Source organism: Pogoniulus pusillus, chromosome 20, assembly GCF_015220805.1.
Source record: "Pogoniulus pusillus isolate bPogPus1 chromosome 20, bPogPus1.pri, whole genome shotgun sequence".
NCBI classification, from domain to species: Eukaryota; Metazoa; Chordata; class Aves; order Piciformes; family Lybiidae; genus Pogoniulus; species Pogoniulus pusillus.
Genome location: NC_087283.1, coordinates 11,203,473 through 11,219,705, shown reverse-complemented (window position 1 = coordinate 11,219,705; position 16,233 = coordinate 11,203,473). Strand labels below are relative to the sequence as shown.

The following is a 16,233-nucleotide window of genomic DNA, read 5'->3' as shown; positions in this document are numbered from 1 at the left end:
CCATCCTGTTGCCAGCCTCCCTACCTAGTGCAGCACTTCCAGCTAACAGCAACAGCTGTTCCTACTGGAATCTATCAGATTTCACCCTATTTTCATTAATTCTTCAAAGTCACCCAGTTCTTCCCATCTAATGCCCCAAACTTTATCAGCAGCATCTCTCAGCACTGAGTCTTCAACAGAGTTTCAGCAAACCATGTGTGATGTCTATAGAAAAGCTACAAATAAGAAATATTAAAAAAGAAAGGTTGATCTTTGAAGAATGAGTAGCTTCCATCCAGCCTGATAAATTCATTTCCAGCATACAAAACCTCTTTTATTTGCACTGCACTTCTTATAAACAATCTTCTGCTTTTGCAAAAAAATATTTTCCATGGTGCCATTGTATCAGCTGCTCTTCAGTCCTCCAGAAAGGACAGGCTTGCACCACTTTTTATAAACAATAGTTTTTAGTATTAAAGGAAGGGTTTTTTTTTCTGAAACAGTCAGTCTTTGGGAGGTTCTTTTTATTCCTTTTCCCCTAAAGTTTCCTGCCTCTAATTCTTTCTCTTATGTTGCTGCAGTGTTGCCCTTTCCTATACTACAGAAACTCGGTCCATGAGACAGAACACAAAGCTCTGTGTGCCAGTCCTCTCAGAATTTTTGGATGGACACTACCATCTCCTCCCTGAGTTAAAGCACATTATCCCTTTTAGTACTGAAGAAGCTTTGAAGAAGGCAGAGCTATCCCAACCCTAGGTCTTCTCCTTTCAGTTATGAGACTATAGAGTCTTTGACTAGTTACTTTTTACAAATTACTATTTACAAAGAAATTCAGTAACTTGACCCAAGACAACTTGAAGAGAACAAGAACAAAAATGTTTGCTGTCACACTCTGTTTTCCCCCACTGTACAGAGCCAACTTTACTGAGAACCTGAAGGATGAAAGATCTTGCCCATCAGGGCTTAGCTGCAGGGGCTCTGGGTACAAGAACTCTTCTTCAGGTGATGACTGAAGGAGTTTGGGAAAAGGCAGGTCCGAGGAAAAGATCATTGTAGGAGTGAAAAAGTTGTGAACTACTACAAGAGAGGAAGAAGGGGAAAGAGCTGGAGAGACTGAGGACGTCAGGAAGGCTGAGCATACCAGCTGTCGCACCCTGCTTACTAGGCTGTGTGCAGTGCCTCCTGTTCTGCCGGCATACTCTGAGCCTAGCAGATACTGCAAAGCAGCACTCACTGAGAAGCAGCTGTCAGAAACTGTCTGATGTGCCCCGGGGCAGGTATGTGGCCACAACTAAACCCACAGGAACTGCAGTTTTAGGAGCTAGTTCCAAGTAAGCAGCTGCCCCCACCAGCTCCCGCAGCCGTGCTCACCGGGTAGCGGGTCAGCAGCCAGCTAGCTCTCTGAGCAGCCCGCTTCTGCTGATACGGTGACATGGGGCTGCCGACAGCAACGGAGCGTTCGCAGTGCCTGGGAGTGTTTCTGACCATGATCCTCAGCAAAGCAGCAGATCTGAACAACACAGTTGGAGACCAAGAGCAGGGGCTCACGGAGACAGGGATGGCTGCAAGGAGTTCAGAGGACAGTGATAGAAGAGAAGGGAACACCAGAAGCACGGACTGGGATCCTGGTTTGGGAGACCTGGAGAATGAAGGGCATAAAAAACATTGGTAATATGGAAGTATGATCCTATATAAATTAATTTAGGGGTTTGGTCATCACTTCATGGAGTTCTGCACTCCTGCTTTGACAGAACAGGAGATAAGAAATTCAACTAGCTGGATCAGCCAGGCAATTCTGAAGTCCCAGATATTGAATGAAGGAAACAATACAGAGAAAAGGGCAAAACTGACTATCATGAAAACAAACAAATTAGATGCTGCCTTTAAAAGCCATCTATATGCTGTCCCCTTCTTATAATCTCCTTTTTTTCCTAACCACTTTAAAGGTTGCTTGCACGAGTACAGCAGAAATCAAAGCAGTAAGAAAGTACCTGGTTTTAGAAAACAGAGACACAAGACTAAACACTAAAAAATAAAATAACAAAGGAAGCAACGTTTATGGAAGTGCTAATCACTTCTCCTAAGTCACCTGACATTACTATATAAAAATGTACATCTATAAAACCAAGATGCCAAAAATCTTCAAGTCAATAATCTTTGTACCTCAGTGGCATAATTAGTTGATTTTTTTTTTCACATGAAGGAATTATTGAACAAACAGTTGAAACCTGCGGAAGGATGTTCCTGCACAGAACAGTGACTGATGGGCAGATCTTTGACTAACTTAAATGAACAAAGGGCTCCTGTGGATGGTAATAATACTGATCTACTTATGAATCATAAATGATACAGAAACCTTTTTGCATCTTTGAGAGTTTCAGGATTTCAGGAGGGAAGGAGTGTTTTCATCCAAAAAAACATGATTTTGATTTTTAACCTGTAAGAACACTGCATTTGATATTTTGTGTTTGACATGAATCTTATCAGAGCCAAGGTTTTTAATATTCTGTCACAGGCAAACTTTGAGAAAGAGAGAAGCATTGCAGGTTTCTCACAATTATCTGAAATACTGCTTAGGAAAAGATGAGAACAAATAGACTTAGTAGAGCAGTGAGGCCAGTAGAGAAGAAACCTTGAAACTAACTGACACCACTAGATTAGATTTTCTCATGGTGTTAAAGAATTTAATTGGGTTTTTGCAAATTAGATTAAAAATAGTTAATGACTATATAGTTTATATTGCAGATATAACTATAACAAAATGTAAACAGCTGCAGCTGGGAGGTAATATTAAGAGACATTTTTAAAAGCAGTAGTTCATGTTTTCAGCAAGAAAAGCCAGAGCAGCATTTGCTCCTGACTCTAGGAAGTCACAAGAAAACATTTCTTCAAGCTAAGTAACTCCAAGCAATCTTTTTTTGAATATACAAACACTTTTATCAGCCACAACACCCTCTTATCTAGAGACAGCTCTTACACTGTGTTCTTACCCCATACACACACAGTTCTGTATATTTTAGATGTATGTGGTTGCCTCTGCACACATGCCTTAAATAAACTTTCAAAACTGCATTTTCAGAATGACACAGACGGGTCAAACTCAGATGCTAGGGAACACAAATGTTTAACTAACCAGAACAATGTTACTTTGAATCCTTGTATGTCTAAGTGAAATAATCTCATTTTTTCCCCACAGGAGTCATATGTTTTTAAGTGCAGGAAAAAAAAAACCCTTGAGTGACTGGGCCAGGAAACTAGAAAATAAATTTCTGTCTATCAGGAAGAGTTCCTGCTCTGAATCAACCATGCAAATACCAAACCGCGAGACTTGAACTCCTGAATCCTCGCTGGATATCATTCTCACCTCCACTCTAGCTCCCCATGACACATCTCACAAAAATTGCTTCACTAAATTCCTGGTCCTGAATTCCATCATTCACCTTTTAAATTTCCCACTTCAGTAAAGTTCAAACCATTATCACACCCACATGTCACACTAATGTGATGCTGCTTAGACACAAACAAAAAACATACATAGCCTAGAAAACATCCTTTGGATATTTACTGATGCAGCATCTCATAAGATTTTTCCAACAAATGTTTGTTTCTGTGGAAGACTTCTGCACTTCCCACAAAAGCACAGGAGCTGTTTAAAGAATTAGGAGTTGGCATGTCTGAAATGGTGTTAGAACAAACAGCCTCTCAGCAGCAGTTTCACAGACAGCGATGGCTGCACTCACTCTGTGCATCAGACAGGAATTTTTCATTTCATACATCATTTAAAACTTGCTGCAGTGATTCCACAACCTGTCTGTACTATCAGCACAAAGTGAACCCTTCTTTCTTACACCATCCTCACAATTCAAGTTACTTTGGCCAACATTCAACTACTCAAGTAGACCACCGCAGTGCTGAGGATGGGGATGCAAAACATGCTTAGTACTAGATATTGATGAGGATATAAGATTTTTTTTTCATCATGAATGCTGCATATTGTATTTGAGTACATCAAAATAAAATGACACTATCTACATCAAACTCACTGTGGAAACAATATATCATAGCAAGGAACCAGCTAATGCACACAGTTGTTTCAATGTTTTTAAAGACAGATTCACATTTATGTTGTATTTTCAGAAATCACTCTCCCAGGACAGTGTAAGAACCTGGAACAAAGCTGCTCCCTGCAAAGGCAGAGATCACCTACGTTATCTGTGGCCATGACCACAGGCAGATCCCTTACTGCTGCAACTGCCCCCCAAAAAAATCTGATTATCATTACTGCTGAAATTGTTATTGTTGGAATGGTCGTTAAATGCCCACAGATAGAACTGTGTTCTGCAAATACATAACTCACTAACCTTCTGCTAAAGCCTTGAACTCAAACTGTGGCCACAATTCACACATCTCCAGATGGAATTAGACTTGAGAGCTGAAAACTGGACAGCTTTTGCAAAAACTCGTTTAAATCATACTAAATCCTTGCACTGGAAAGTCAGCTTGGAAATACAAAGGAAAATGTTTTACTCACCACATATGGAGGACTTCTGGACTGCAACATGTAATGTAGATCACTCACTTCCCGGGCATTAATTCAGTAATTCCACTTCTTGTTCAGGATAAATCCAGAAAGTAGCTAGAAGAAATGAAAGAAAACCAAAGCTTACCAGGGGATGGATGTGAACATTTTTCTCTTGTTCTTTGAAAAAAAAAAAAAAATCTCCTCTGGTCTTCCTTTCTAGTCTAAAAGTGAAGGTACGTTAGGAGAGAGTTTGCAACAGCATTAGTTTCATTCCCTGCCAGTATACACTGGTGTCCTGCTAGCACTGACATCTCAGATGCATAAGTATCAGAATTTGGGGTGGCAGTAATATTGCAGCCTTCTGACACCTCCTGTGCCCCCCTCAGCACAGCCTGGTTCCCCCTCATGGCTGTTTGACAGAGAATTCCCCATAGTGTGTGACAGAGCACAGCGACCTGTTTGTTGTACTTGGTGCCAGGAAGGGGACATTGCCACAACACATTCTGCTCCAGGGGACAGCAGACCTGGATGGAGAAATGGAGCCATTGCCAGGCAATCTAAAGGGACATGAGTGGCTGGCTTGAGCCTTGCAGACCTTTTTTCCTTCTTTTTGTATGACCAAAACCCAAACTCAATTCATGTGAGAAAACAAACACAGGTTAGATAACAAACACAGGGTGGGTTTGTGCTCACTAGAGGTTTGAGTGTACACTCAGAAAATACAATGGGCAGAGCCACACAGAGTGCTGGTCTCCAAACACTTCGTGTTCTGCCCTCAGACAAGTCAGGTCAACCCAAGTTATCTACATTTCTGCATGGAAAATCACTGGAAAGCTCCTAAACAGAACTCTTCTTCCTGCTCCTTAATACACGGATAGAGAATGAAAACCACAAAACCAAATAGTAACAAAAGCTGCAGATGAAGAATGCTTCTGAAGAAAGCACCAGTTAATGTTTTCAGCAGGCCCAAGAGTCAGTCACTATAACCCATATGAAAGTGGCACTAAATATAGATTATAGACTCTCCTTTTCTGTGTCAAAACAGTATTTTAATTTTATTTTTAAATCTGCCAATCAGGGCAAAACTAATCACCAAAAAACCTATGCTTTACCTTTCAAACTTCCATCACACATTAAAATTGCCTGTGTCATAGACAGAATAGGGGTACACAGACAGTTTGCAGATTCCTCACATTTCTGGGCTCAAAAATGAAAATATAGAAATATTAATAAGAATTGAAACTTCCTCCACTGAATTTCTTATCTGGAAAACCATCTGCAGAGGAAGAGATGCTTCAAGCCCTAAGCAGATACACTGCTTTTTGAAAAGCTGAGAACAGATTCCAGGGTTTGCAAAGTGAGATGGTCTAAAATGGATGCCGCAGTTTTAAAGAGTCCAAACATACCTTCTCTTCTGAACTATATTAGATCACAATCTAGATTAGTGTCTGACATTATTTCTATCGGTGAAAAGCAACATCATTTGCAACTGGCATGGCGGTAGGCTGCTTCAGAGCAAAGAGCTCTATGCTGAGTTTGATACCTAGAATTTCCCTACTCCTCTAACTTTAGCTTTGTTCTTCTTGATGTTTCCTGAACTGAAAGGGAGAAAAATACAGCAGAAGGAGGAAGGCACTTACAATGAGAGATGTGTTCCACCAACACAAAAGCTGCACACAACAGAAAATAAGTCTTAAAACACAAACAACCCAAATCCCAACAGGATAAAGGATCAGAAAACTGAATAGATGAGGCACCCACAGCCTATGTAAAAAAGTAATCCCTAAAAGTGGGAAAGGGAAAAGGAGACAGAAAAAAAAATACTAAGTATGGAAAGCAAGACTGGGAATTCAAGGTGGTGGTCTTTATGGAGTGAGATACAGAATCTAGGAAGCAAAGGGAAATGAATTGGGAGAAAAGCAGCAAATCCAGGATAGTGCTATTGAGTAAAATACAGCTGGATTAGAAACCAAGATGTGATGGAAGATCAATAAATTACAGTTCAACTTAATGGAACATCTGATGTTAGAATGACTTACCACCACCTACAACAGCACCCAGTGCAACTAGTGATGTCCCAAACAATGCCACCCTTCAGCTGAGTACCCGAAGAGAAGATCTTCAGGAGTGTGAACCACCATTCACTGTTCCACTTATTAACATGTATTAAAGTGAATATTGATCAAGAACTTTCCTCCATGTCAACAGTTTTATCACTGTAATGATGTGGAAAATACCTTCAAGAATGTTTTCTTAGATATAACGAGGAAAACTACTGGACAGTGCTCCACACTAAGAACACTCGCAGTTAGGTTAAAAGACACATAACACTGCCTCAAGTTTATTATCTATTTGATAGCTCTGCAGTACAAAAAAAGTCTGATTACTAACAAATTGTTCTTTCAAAAATGGCCAGCAACTACTATGATTCTGCTCTGATACACCATGCTTTCAGCCAGCACCTGACTACTTCTCTAACTGTTATGACCCTGGGAAATGCTTATTTTAAGTAAATTAAATGACAGGCTACAATGATAACTTGAATATTCACGTATTTTTAACATGCTGGAACACATGGAAGTTATCAACATGTGGTAAGTCATAGGAATAATTTCTGAGTTACAAGAATTTGTGTCAGTAGCATAGTAGAGGAACACAAGAAAGGTTATACAATCTAAGACCACTCAATGATGTCTTGTGGAAAGCTTCCCAAACTACTTGTCCACATTCAATGAAACAACCAGCCACACACTGAAAGAACATGAATAAATACAAATTATTATCTTGTTACCTTTATGTAGCAATCACGTAAATCTGCTTGTCTATGCTCAGAGCACAGTTTCTTGAAAATACCAGTCTCAGACAGAAGCTACTGACATTACAGGACCATTTGCTGAAAGCTCAAAAGGAACTTGCACCTACTGACTAACAGTGCATAAACAAAATGGAGAAGAGTCAGAAAAAGGAGACAAGATTTCTATAGATTACTGTGTTAGAAGCTGCACAGGTCCTCCTACACTGAAGAGGTAAAGGCTCTACTAACAATTACACTTCACAAAGTACTCCAAAAGACCACCACAATATTACCAATTCACATGGATGTTTGTAAGCCCAGACTTTCAGGATCCCTGCCTTGCTCTCCTCCCTCCAACACTGCTTCACTGTAGGCATCAGCACAGAAGCAGGTGCCAACAGGATTTGGTGCTAACAACTGCTAATAAGCCAGCAGACACCTGACACAAAGGTGCATCCACAACAAAAGTCCTGCAGCTACCTGTATGATTTCTGCCATAGCACTAGCTGTGTAACCCTGAATGGTAAATGCTTACCTGAATGTAGCAAGCAAGTATGTCAGTTCAGGCCATGCCAGAAAGATCTATAGCTCTAAACTCTTCCACTTTCATTGTGAACTTCTCAGCTCACAGATCAATAAGATACTGAGTAATAAACAATAAGCTGGAAATATTTTTGTAAAGAAAGCCAAACCTCTTTTAGAATTGTGAATCCTGGAACCCTATGTATTTTCCAACACAAGTTCAGGAAATAAAATCTCATTAAAGCTTTAGCCAAAATTTCTAATTCATCAAAGGACCATGTTCTGAATACCAATGAATTGCATGAAAAAGAAGCTATTTTTTTCCTTGTCTGCATGTCTGTAAAATATCTCTTAGGTTACAAAACCAAATCTGATGACACTGAAAAGTCTTTCAGGAACAAAGACAGATGAGTAAAACAACCACCAGATCTCTTTAATTCCATGCAAAAGTGTCAACAGCAAAATCACTGCATCTCTTCCATAGCAGAATATTAAATAGTTCATTAATATCCATTTTCCCTTCTTCTCTTTTCAAAGGCTACTAAAGTGTTTCTGTTTGATTTTACATGAGTGAAACTCCTCCCAAATGAAACAGGTACAAGTATCTTGAAAGAACACTCAAGTGCACATCATTCAAGACCTTGGCAGGCCCTATCTCCATGAAACAACAATAGCATCCCACTAATAACAATGACTTGCTTAACTATTCATTTTTGTAAATAATGGAACTGAAAATTATCTAGTGATGGATTTACACTTTTACAATGCATCTCAGGGATGAAAATGAATAGGGATGAAGAAATTATGTATATTACAATGGGTGACACACAGAACTTGGGATTCTAGCTAGCTCCACAGAAGAACACAAGCTGGAAAATGTGGCACTACAATTTTCAGCATTTTACCTTTGTCTAATACGACTGTGAGACACCCTGTATGTATTACTTGTGTTATAGCAGCACTTAAAGACTCCAATTAAAATCCAAACACCATTATATTAGGCAGAAATAGTATGAAAATTACAATTGGTGTCATAGCCATTTTAATTCCAAACAACCACAATAAATTACCTATTTCTCAGACATACCTTCCCTTATACAGCAGTTACCCACCAAATTTAATCTGTTAGCTCCTATATTCAGGGGGAGCATGAAAAGGATTGCCTTGCAGTCTTTTCAGCCTTTCTTTTTTTAGTAAAAAAACATACTGATATTTCTAGTGGAGGCTCACAGCCTAGGGAGAAAGCCTATGTAACAAGGCTAGCTTTCCTCTATCACCTTTCCTGGGAAGCAACCCCTGAAACCACTAGACCCTGTGGACCACATGCTGAAATATCCTGTTCCCCCCAGAGTGTAAGACCGCAATTTTGCAGAAAACATATGAATTTCAATTTCCTTCTCCTCGCACCTCCTTTTCAGTGAACTCATTTTTTTAGCTACAGTACTGACATAGTAAATGTACCAACTTATCCTAGTCTAGGCTATCACTTTCCTATTTGTATATTTGCACACTGAGCAATTTAAATCTGAGAACTAGGTATGAACTGTTACAAAGTTATGCTGAGATAGAAATGCATCCTACATACACTCTAGGCTGTTGGATAATTCAATATCACTTGGTTTAGACTTAAAGATGATACCACAAATTAGCATGGATATTAAAAGATAAGATTATTTGGAGGCAGGAACCTGACAATGTGACAACTTTCTGGTAACACAGAAAAGTACTAAGTTTCTATGCCAAAAAAAAAGTACAGATTACTTTGTGTTTAGTAAAACACAAAGTAAACAAATGGCAAGTGTTTACACTGTGACTATTAGTTCTCTAGTAGGGAGTTTATTATAAACAGTATTTCAAACACAGGACTTTAAGAGACAATGTATAAATATTTTAAATGGTAAAATAGAGGTGTTGGCTTTTTTTTTGGTACTGTGTCCAGAAAATTTGCACAAACACATCAAATTCTCCACCTAGGGAATTTATTTATTGTTAAGTTTGCATTTAAAACAAATGTACATGACCTATTTTGGGACTAATATAACTAAAAGGAACCTATTTGTTGTTTATTATTTATAGAAGATTCACTTCAGATTAGGCCTTTTGCAGATGTGTGTATCTGTGTGGCATCATAAAGCATCTCCAGATATCCCCCAGCACTAAAACAGACGAGAAAATGACAAGTTAGGACGTATCCCAGTACACACAGTATTTTATAAAAGCTAAGATTAAAAGCTGTTTTTTTTCCTCTTCAGAAAGGCCACATGAAAGAGCTGGTACCATGGCTAATGCATTGACCTTCTGTGTCTGATAATGACAAGTTCAAGTTCCTAGAGTTGGGTAAGATGTGGAACTAAAGTAAGTGCACTCAAGCAACGAGTTCTCCTGCTCTGTTAGAATCCTACTCACAAAACTAGCCCTAGAGAAAGAACGAAGAAAACATTTCCACATTTTCAGCTTTTTTTCTTGTAAACAGAGAAAGAGTAAAACACAGCACAATGCTGTTTGACATATAATAGGTACAATATCTCTTTAGAAACCTTGCCTTCCACACTTCCAGGAAATCAGAAATGCATTTTTACACATCAAGCAGACTTGTTAAAATTAACTTCTCTGGAAATCTAGCATCTGCCTTTTGTTTTCAAAAGACAACAGTGAAGTACATCAAGCATTACTTCTTGTCATCAGCTAAGAAAACCCACCACTGACCTAAGCCTTTATTCCTATCAGTTATTAATTCAGCACACTTTCTGCAGGTAACAGTGTCTGGAGCTCTTCAGGGGCAGAATAAAATCCTTCACAATGCTGCTGGCATGACTGAGCCACAGAACAGAAAGCTACTGCCTTACACTAGGCACAAACTGCAGTAGGTTAGATAGAAAAGGCAACCAGAGTTTGACCAAGGAAAGTCACTAATAAAGCTTCATTTTTTTCTAAATTACTAGTGCTAATAATAATACACATCAGGATGTTCTATTAATACACACATATGGCAGTGGTTTTGCATATTTTATATTCCCTAATATTTATATTTCAAATTAAACAGAGATATTACAACCTTTACATCTGTAAGTTACTTAAGACAAATAATAAAGGCTTTTAAAAATGCTAGAACTCAAGTTTGTGATTGTGTAAATCCACATGTGCATCATCAGCTTTTAATCATCAGATCATGTCCAATGTTTTATACTGACAGATTCCTGGCAGGACAGACTGTGATCACAAAGGGAACAATATCATTCCAAAAAAGATTCCTGTTTAAATTTGGCTCTTGAAACACTATTTCTAATTTCCTACTTCTCATCCCCAACTTGAGTTCATCTCAGAGACAGTAATTTATTTAGAAAGAGAAATTAATCTTAAGCATCTCCAAAGTCTTGGGTTATTCCACTCCAGTAAATTTTCACAGATGAAAATTTTTGCTTTTCCTTAGGAAACACAGTGATATTAAATACAAAACCCTACACATTAAAAGAGCACTAACATTTCTAAAACAAGAGCTCAAGCTGAAGTTAAGAAATTGCCATAATTAAACTTGTCCAGGAAGACAGATTAAGGTCAAATATGTCTATTAATTTTGGGTAGCCACTCTAAGCCACCTAAGACTTGATTTTCATTACTTTTTTTTTTAAGCATAGCATTTAATAGGTCCCTAGAATGGTTTTTACTAGTTCCCATTGTGGCTGTGAGTTCTCACCACTTCTGCAAGCCGAGCACCACACATCAAAGCCGAGCACCCAGGCTGCAGAGTGAAGTTAGCAGTGTCTGCACCAGGGTTAAATGACATGACCAATACCACATCAGCAGTTCCTCGGAGAGGCAGAAAAAGCTGTTTTCACAAAAGGCATTTAGATGCTTCACTCACGGAGCCTACACTCCTTTTGCTGTGTGCTACTCAAATCTCAATGTCTGCAACTCGCATCACAAGAGCCCTGATTTCAGTTACAAAACAAAATAATTTCTAGCACTTTCTCTGTGAGCAGACTGAGTGTAAATTCTTTGGACTCTGATATTAATCAACTTCTCTGTGAGGTGCAGCAGGGACAGGCCAGAGTGTGGCCCTACAGCAGCTGCACCACCCTGACTCCCCTCCTGCTCCTGCCCCAGTATTCCCACAGCTTGTAAACACACCTAGAACCCCAGGAAGCCATTTACCTCCTCCCCAGACACTGTTCTTCTGAAGCCCGTTGCCTCCTGGGCCCACCTCATCTTTCTCCTGAGGGCTCTGAGTAAGCCAGGCCAGGACCGTACATGAGAGGAGGCCTAGCCACAGCCCACAGCCTCACCTGCGAGCAAAGCACAGGATCGCAGGATGTGCAGGGCTGGAGGGACCCAAAGAGATCATTGAGTCCAACCTCCCTGACAGAGCAGGGCCATACAAGCTAGGCCCAGACAGGCCTCGAAAGTCTCCAGAGACCTCTCCCCGCTTACATCCATTGCTGCTTGTCCTATCCCAGGGAGCAAGTGAGAAGAGCCTGTCCCCCACCTCCTGACATTTATAAACATTGATTAAATTCCCTCTCAGTCTTCTCTTCTCCAGACTAAACAGCCCTAGGTCCCTCAGCCTCTCCTCATCAGCCAGTGCTCCTGTCCCCTAATCGTCCTCCTAGCCCTCTGCTGGGCCCTCTCCAGCAGACCCCTGTCCCTCTTAAACTGGGGAGCCCAAGCACCACACATTCACCTGCCTTTGGCCAGAGTCACAGCTGAGGGACGCTGGGAAACAAGAGAAATAAAACTGCCATCAAAATTACCTTGTTTTAAGGCCCTTTTTTCTGTCTGGAGAAGGGCAATGAAGCTGGTGAAGGGTCTAGAGCACAGGTCTTGTGGGGAGCAGCTGAGGGAACAGCTGGGGCTTGTTTGGCCTGGAGAAAAGGAGGCTGAGGGGAGGCTTTCTGGCTCTCCACACCTCCCTGAAAGGAGGTTGGAGCCAGGTGGGGGTCAGTCTTTTCTCCCAAGAAACAAGTGATAGGACAAGAGGAAATGGCCTCAAGTTGCACCAAGGGGAGGCTTAGGTTTGATATTAGGAAACATTTCTTCACTTGAAGGGAGCGGTGCCCAGAGAGGAGAGGGAGTCACCGTCCCTGCAGGGGTTAAGATTGAGTGTTCAGGTAGCGTTGGGTTGACAGCTGAACTTGATGATCTCAGAGATCTTTTCCAACCTTAATGATTCGATTTGGAGGTCTTATATTCAGGGAGCCAAAACTACAATGAACAGCATCAGTTTCTGGCAGAAGTGCTCAGGGCAGGGCACTGTCTTAGCCCACAGCCTACCACAAGGTCCACAGCCTGTCCCAGACCACTGCCCGCCATTGCCCCTCGGCCCATTCCAGGCCCCTGTCCCGCCACTGCCCCGCGATCGGCCGCAGGGCCCACGGTCGCCACACCACACACTGAAGGAGCAGGGGAGCGGGCAGAGCGCGGTGCCGCTGGTCAGAGCCTCGTCTGGGGATTTCACCCTGTGAGAAATGGCACTCTGCTGGAAAGAAAGGATGCATTCACACTTTGTAGCACATTTTCTTGGGGTTTTGTTACATCCCTTACTACTTCTAATTATCAAAGAGACTTTCTTTCTAAACAAAGGCTGCTGCTTCTTCATCCAAGGAGGATGTTAAGATGCTAAATGAGGTATACGATCACAGCGATCACAGCGCCTTGCCAAACAAAAGGATAAGTCAAACACAGGCACTTGTGATTTCTCTGCTGGATCAAGGAGAGGGAAAGGAGTTACAGAGAAGAAAGCATAGATTTCAAACGAATGATTCCATAATCAACAGTTACTGCAAAGCAAGGTTCAGAAAATTACAGGAGTGGAGGGGGTGGGGAAAGGGGGAAAAATGCCTTTTTCTGTAAATATTCCTTCTCTTCTTTGTTTAGGGTGAACTATCTCTTTTTTTTCCCCAAGTATCAGTCTTAACCTTTGCTTTTTCTGGTTAGCTTGGAAACAGGAGAAGAAAAAGCGAACCTTTTTTTTCACACCATAAACAATGACATGCTAGAGCCTGTGATGTATGCATTTTCTGTGACTCTGTGTAACTTCTTTATTTAAATAAGTTCTAAACTGTTGTTTGCACAGAAGCCAGAGAATAATCTCTGCTATTAAGGTAATATTTTTTTTTAACAAGACATACATTATTTGTTTTCATTCCTAAATATTGTGTGGAGTCTTGAAACAGCTTTCCTTCCTTCCCCCCCCCCCCCCATTAAATTTGGACATTTTAGAAATAATCTGTGCATTATCTTAAAATATATCTGGATATTTTTTAAATTAATGTGTAAAATGCAAACAGTATCAATCTTTGGAAAAGAACTAGTCCAACTTTTCCCTCACATTCTCCATTCTGATGTGTAGCGGGTTCTGAATCCTCAGCAACCCTGTTAGAAGGAAGATGAGTGAGTTTCACTGATTCAGTACTTTTCAGTTCTTCCCTCTTTAATTTCCAATACAATGTTTGCCACACATCATAATATTTTTCTTTCTATCCTCCTGTCTTTATAGGCCCTGCTCTTTGTGACTTAACACTTTTTTTGGAAGCCATTTGAGTACAAAACCCCTCTGATGTTTAATGATTATAATTTCAGTTCACAAATCGGCATCTGCAGCACAGGAAGCTTAAGCCACGCACGTGGTTAAAGTTGAATTATTTCAGCCTGACAGTATATTTACATCTTTTCCATGCTATTTGTCCCTCTTAGATACTTTTATTTTTCCCTCCACTATAAGAAGATTACCTTTATTAATTCCTCTTCCCGGACAAAATCACCATGTATTTTTAAGCTGTATGCTCCTTCGTGTCTTTCTGTGATACAGAAAATGTCACATTTTCCTTAGACACAATTTCAATAGTTTTAATTATTTCAGAGGGTGCTTAAATAGATTTACTGTAATCAGGTTCTTATTTGCACTTGAAGTTTCCACAAAAAAAATTGAGTATCAGAAGGCTTGATACAGTGACTTAATCTGGTGATCTCAGCGTGGTGATACTCACACTGAACTGCCCTGCTGACTTGCTGTGACAGTACAAAATTCAAGCAAATGCAGAAGAAAAAAAAAAAAGTAACATTTTTGTGTTTTTTTACAACTGAGGCTGGTGAAGAAGCAAGTTGCAGAAACAGCTGCTGAGTTCGTGCAAGGGAATCACATTTAAAAGGCAATACCTGAACCTACATTTCTTTCTTAAAGTCATTTTTAATGAAAATTAGTTCTTCCTAACCTGAGAGGTGGCTTTGAACCACCTATGAGCTGTTAGCCATCTGTATAAACTAGTTCAACAGAGTTTTACTGCCAGAGGATATCAGGTCAGAGATGGCTTCTGTTGTCAGATCAGTCACTGACTACCTCAATTGCCTTTGGCAAGTCATTTAACCTTTCTGTATTAATGTTTTCCTGCCAGCAAAATAGTTCTTACTTGTGGTAGGGAGGGGTTTTGCCTTTTAATTAATAAAAATAACTATAAAAATACTCTAATTCCAGCATCTGTCTGCTCTACAGAATAATAGCAAGCATCTCAAACCCACTCTGCACATTAGACAGAAACGAATTGTTTCTATATAAGCAGGTGCTATTTTAGGGCAGATTTCTACCTCGCATCCTTTAATGACTTCACAAATTACGAAGAACAAGGCTTACAGTTTTCTTGCAACTCGTGAATAACAACAACAAAAAGAGAAGCAGCAGTCTTTGTCTTGAACTGACAACTTGTATGTTTTAAAACAGCTCTGTAAGTTTTAATGAGCTAAATGATTTTTATACACACACACACACACATATATATATATATGCAGGAAATTCTCTTGCTCTGAATCCTTACTTGCCATGTTTCAGCCTAAACCAATCTTTTACTGCCTAGATATAAACCCCTGGAAAACGGAGTTTATAAGAGAAATACTGACAGAACATTAGCTACACTGCAGCATGCTAAAGGGTACCACTATAATACAGTCTATTCCAGAATAATTTTTCTTTTTATTATTTCATTAAGTTGTATCTCACTAAAGTTCCTCCTAGGATCTCTCTACAGCACCAAATTTTTCATTGAGAAAACTATAAATCACAGGCCTAAATTACAATTTAATTATAAACGCCTTCCCTTCTAATGCTGCCTGGGACCTTTTACCCTCCTACATAATTCTAAAAAATGACCCCTGTCATAATTTCCTTCACTAGAATAATATGCAGAGATCTAATCCTGAATCCTGCTGTCTTATAATTTAATATAAGAGGTAATTATTATTCAAAAGATAATGTTGCAGATATTGGAAATATTCTGAAGTTTAAGTCTAAAAAAAACCTTGGCTTGGTATGTAAAAGCCCCTTATTTGGCTCTTGAAGAAAAGGAAATAAATAAAAAGGTTTTAAGACTTTATGCAAAATGCTAGAAGTATTATGGGTAGCTGGAATTCGTCTATTATAATTTCTCTA

General features: G+C 39.8%; 1 long non-coding RNA gene across 2 annotated transcripts; it reads right to left on the bottom strand.

Annotated features, from left to right (window-relative positions):
• Positions 1–287: 287 nt before the first annotated feature.
• Positions 288–7,679, bottom strand: LOC135184444 (uncharacterized). 2 transcript variants are annotated; one of them, XR_010306028.1, is made up of 4 exons: positions 7,589–7,673; positions 7,293–7,426; positions 4,511–4,615; positions 288–1,618 (listed from the first exon to the last, which is right to left on the bottom strand). It is a non-coding gene; the product is annotated as an uncharacterized LOC135184444 (long non-coding RNA). The 2 variants fall into 2 exon arrangements; XR_010306027.1 differs by lacking the exon at positions 7,293–7,426 and having other exon boundaries at positions 7,589–7,679.
• Positions 7,680–16,233: the final 8,554 nt, after the last annotated feature.